This window comes from Cebus imitator, unplaced genomic scaffold (genome assembly GCF_001604975.1).
Source record: "Cebus imitator isolate Cc_AM_T3 unplaced genomic scaffold, Cebus_imitator-1.0 Scaffold215, whole genome shotgun sequence".
Classification (NCBI taxonomy): Eukaryota; Metazoa; Chordata; class Mammalia; order Primates; family Cebidae; genus Cebus; species Cebus imitator.
In genome coordinates, this window is record NW_016107530.1 from 3,118,639 (window position 1) to 3,123,699 (window position 5,061).

General features: G+C 39.8%; 1 protein-coding gene across 2 annotated transcripts in view; it reads right to left on the reverse strand.

Moving 5' to 3' along the window:
* The window catches only part of VPS26A (VPS26, retromer complex component A), a 50,849-nt gene that overhangs the window by 19,178 nt on the left and 26,610 nt on the right, over positions 1 to 5,061 (reverse strand). The window lies entirely within an intron of this gene.

A 5,061-nucleotide genomic window follows, 5' to 3' on the forward strand; every position in this document is an offset into this window, starting at 1 on the left:
AGGATCCTTTTTCATACAAAAAAAAAAAAAGCATACTTCCAGTTTATTCTTTACTATAACAAATGTTGGTAATGTAACTTTTAAAAGCTTTTCTTCCAAATGATGTTTCTCAAAAGATAACAGAAATCAAGGACCAAGAAAAACAGAGGTCCAATTACTTCTATTGGTAAACTGCATAAATTAAAATATTCATCTTCTGTATGTTTCCTATGTTGTAACAAATACAAATTAGTTACTTGCCTTTAAAAATAACTCAGAAAAAAAGTAATTGTGATACACCATATGATGGAATATTATTAAAAGTTTAAAAACAATAATGGTAAAGAATTTTTAATGATGTGGGAGGATGTTCATGGCATGTTACGTGAACAAAGCATGGTTAAACTGTATACAAGTATATGCTGATTATATATTTTTTAAACTATAGAAAGAAAATACTCTTAACAGCAGTTACTTCTGGAATGAATGATTATTGATTATGGGTAATTGTTTTCTTCTCTGGTTTTTAAGTTTTTTTTGTCTTTTGTAGACAGGGTCTCACTCTGTCACAGAATCTACATGGCAGCAGGCTAGAATGCAGTGTACAATCATGGCTCACTGCAACCTCAACCTCCCAGGCTCAAGTGATCCTTCCACCTCAGCTTCCCAAATAGCTGGGACTACAGGCACACACCACCACACCTGGCTAATTTTTTTTATACAGACAGGGTCTCACTATGTTGCCCAGGCTTCCTTAAAAAAAAAAAAGGACAAAAATAATATTAAAGTCAGAAAAATATTTAAGAAGGAAAAGTGGTACTTAAACAGGCTTAACATAACATTAAGAGTTTTAGATTTGAACTACAAATAATAAAACAAGCATAATCCCAGCTATTTCATAAGCCAAGCAGTAATTGGAACTAGTCTCTAATTTGTACCAATAAAGCATACAGAAAAAAATTGTATTTTTGCTGGGCACGGTGGCATGTGCCTGTAGTCCCAGCTACTCAGGAGGCTGAGGTGGGAGGATCGCTTGAGCCCAGGAGTTCTGGGCTGTAATGCGCTATGCCAATGGGGTGTCCACACTAAATTCGGCATCAATATGGTGACCTCCTGGGAGTGGGGGACCACCATGTTGCCTAAGGAGGGGTGAACCATCCCAGGTCAGAAATGGAGCAGATCAAAACTCCTGTGCTGATCAGTAGTGGGATAGCGCCTGTGAATAGCAACTACACTCCAGCCTGGGCAATATAGCAAGACCCCATCTCTTAAAAAAAAAAATTGTATTTTTGAAAATATCTAGATGGCAGCAGTTTTTAAGAATGTTTTTATTTGAGTATGGCTTTGTCTGATATTTTTTAAATTTGCAGTTCTTCAAAACCCATCATGAAACCACACTGTTAAAGTAGAAATGCAGAGTTGTTCAGTCTTCCCACCGAACTGCAAACTGAAATTTTCCTTGATCTCCCACTGATGTTAATACACAGTTGTTTTTAAGCCTATTATAGACTCTTCTGCAATCTGAAGAATCCCAGAATTTGAAGGTATAATTAAGCATTTTGGTTTAAAAGCTATTCTGCAAGGAAGCACAGAAAAGTAAATGAGTCAATAATCAACACCAATTCAGTTATACTTTTCTAATTTGTTGTAATTCAAAAACTTGCAGAAAACTTGCAAGAACAGCACAAAGAAATCCCACATAACCTTCACCCAGATTAATCATATGTGTTTTTTTGTTGTTGTTGGTGGTGGTGGTGGTTTTTTCTTTTTTCTTTTAACCCCTGATGCATTGGGTATAGTCAGATAATCATACGTTTTAATATTCTGCCCCATCTGCTTTATCATCTTCTCTCGACTATATGTGGGTATGCATATATATACTTTTTTCCACAACAAAAAGTTGGAGACATCATGCTCCATTACCCCTAAACATTTCATATGTATGTCCTAATAGACGTTCTCTTACATAATCACAGTGCAATTATCAAAATCGCAGCCACTTGGGAGGCTGAGGTGGGAGGATCACTTGAACCTGGGAGGCAGAAGTTGCAGAGAGCCGAGATCATGCCACTGCACTCCAGCCTGGGTGACAGAGTGAGACTCAGTCTCAAATTAAAATAAATAAATAAAAATAAAATAAAGTAAGGGCCGGGTGTGGTGGCTCATGCCCGTAACCCCAGCACTTTGGGAGGCTGAGGTGGGTGGATCACTTGAGGTCAGGAGTTAAGAGACCAGCCTGGCCAACATGGTGAAACCCCATCTCTACTAAAAATACAAAAATTAGCTGGGCATGGTGGCACATGCCTGTCCCAGCTACTCAGGAGAGGCTAGAGAATCACTTGAACCCAGGAGGCAGAAGTTGCAGTGAACTGAGATCATGCCACTGCACTGCAGTCTGGGCAACAGTGGAAGACTCCATCTCAAAAAACAAGAACAAAACAGGCCACACATGGTGGCTCATGCCTGTAATCCCAGCACTTTGGGAGGCTGAGACGGGCGGACCACAAGGTCAGGAGATCATGACCATCCTGGCCAACATGGTGAAACCCTGTCTCTACTAAAAATACAAAAATGAGCTGGGCCTGGTAGTATGTGCCTGTAATCCCAGCTACCCGGGAGGCTGAGGCAGGAGAACTGCTTGAACCCGGGAGGCGGAGGTTACAGTGAGCTGAGATCGCACCACTGTACTCCAACCTGGGTAACAGACTGAGACTCTGTCTCAAAAAATCAAACAAACACAGGAAAGTTACTATTCCTTGGTCTATATTCAAATTCTATCAATTGTTCCAATAGGGTCAGGCACAGTGGCTCCCGAGCCTGTAATCCTAGCACGTTGGGAGGCTGCGGTGGGAGGATCACTTGAGCTCAGCAGTTTATGGGTACAGTGAGCCATTATGACACCACTGCACTCCAGGCTGGGCAACAGGAGGTTCTGTCTCAAAAAAAAAAAATTAAAATGTGTTCCAATAATGTACTTTATAGTCTTTTCCTCTTCTGTCAAGCATTACATATTACATATAGTTATGATGCTTCTTTAGTATCCTTCTTAATCTAGAACATTCCTCAGTCATTGCCTTTCTTGACCCTGACTTATTTAAAAATACAGGTCAGTTTACTTTATAGACTGTACCTTAATTTGGTTTTTCTGATGTTTCATCACAGTTATAGTCAGCCTACACACTTTTGGCAAGAAGACCACAAAAGTGTAGAGTTGTATCTATTTCAATGCATCATGTTATAAAAAGCACGTGATGCCAGTTTGTCCCAATACGGATAATGTTCATTTTGGTCACTTGGTTAAGGTAATCTACCAAGTTTCTCTAATTTAAAGTTACCATTCTTCCCTTTGCTATTAATGAGTAATTTGTGTGTAGATACTTGAGACTACGTATATGTTTAAACTGAAAGTAAAAAAAAAAAGAATCTACATACAAAACATACTCTCTGCTCCAACAAACCAGTCTCAAACCAGTTTACAATATTCTAGAGCTGTCTCAAATTATGCTAACTTCATAATTTATTATATTATTCTACACTTTTTAAGACAAACATATACTATCAATGTACTATACACCATTTACACATTCATTTTAAGTCATACACCAAATTATCTATACATTTGGTTGCTGGATATTGTGACTATCCAAAATTAGTTTCCAACTGCTGCCAGTGGAAATTCAAGGTTAGTTTGCAACTGCTGTCATAATCCGTATGCATACTGATAAAAGATGCTACAAAAATATTCCTTGCTTAAAGTACTAAACTATACACTACTATAATCTTGGACTAAGCATACACCTGTGTTCACTTTTGCAAAAGAAAATAGATGCAGAGTTCACTGTGAGTGGCTTGTCAATAGTAGCACCACCTCAAGACATTTTACTTACCACAGACTCAATTTCTGAAAAACAAATAAAAATGTCTTTTTTTTTTTTTGGAGACAGAGTCTCATTTTGTCACCCAGGCTGGAGTACAGTGGCCTGATCTCACCTCACTGCAACCTCTACCTCCCTGGTTTTAGCGATTCTCCTGCCTCAGCCTCCTGAGTAGCTGGGATTACAGGCTTGTGCCACCATGCCTGGCTAATTTTTGTATTTTTAGGAGATGGGGTTTCACCAGGTTGGTCAGGCTGGTCTCAAACTCCTGACCTTGTGATCTGCGTGCCTCAGCCTTCCAAAGTGCTGGGATTACAGGCGTGAGCCACGGCGCCCAGCCATAAAAATGTCTTATAAATGAAAGTAGAGAACAGTAAAAACTGACTTCTAAATATCACTTTGAAATAATTACCAACTATCTTAATTACTAAGTATCTCTTTACCTTAACTAGATATAATAAGAGGTTGTTATTCTCTGCCTGTTGTGACAGTAGCTATTTCATATTTATAGAAAAATATTCTCAGCAATACCTAAACAGTTTGACAACGATTGTTTTCACATAAAAGCACAATACAGTGGCTAGGCACACCGGCTCATGCCTGTAATCCCAGCACTTCGGGAGGCTGAGGCAGGTGAATTGCTTGAGTTCAAGACCAGCCTGGGCTGTAATCCCAACAATTTGGAAGGCCAAGGCAGGAGGATCACTTGAGCCCAGGAGTTTGAAACCAGCCTGGGCAACGTGGTGAGAAATCATCTCTACAAAAAAAAAAGCAGTTTTTAAAAAATTTACTGAATGTGGTGGCATGTGCCTATGGTCCCAGCTACTCAGGAAGCTGAGGTGGGAGGACTGCTTGAGCCCAAGACATCAAGGCTACAGCACACCATGATAATGCCACCGCACTCTAGCCTGTGTGACAGGGTGAGACACTGTCCTTAAAAAAAATTCCTATTTATTTTGTGATAATCTGAATATTTCCAGTTGTCTTAGGGAATGCTTCAAGAGATTGAGACCATCCTGGCCAACACGGTGAAACTCAATCTCTACTAAAAATACAAAAATTAGCTGGGTGTGGTGGCACACACCTGTAATCCCAGCTACTCAGGATGCTGAGGCAGAAGAATCACTTGAATCCAGGAGGTGGAGGTTGCAGCAAGCTGAGACTGCGCCACTGAACTCCGGCCTGGTGAAAAAGCAAGACTCTGTCT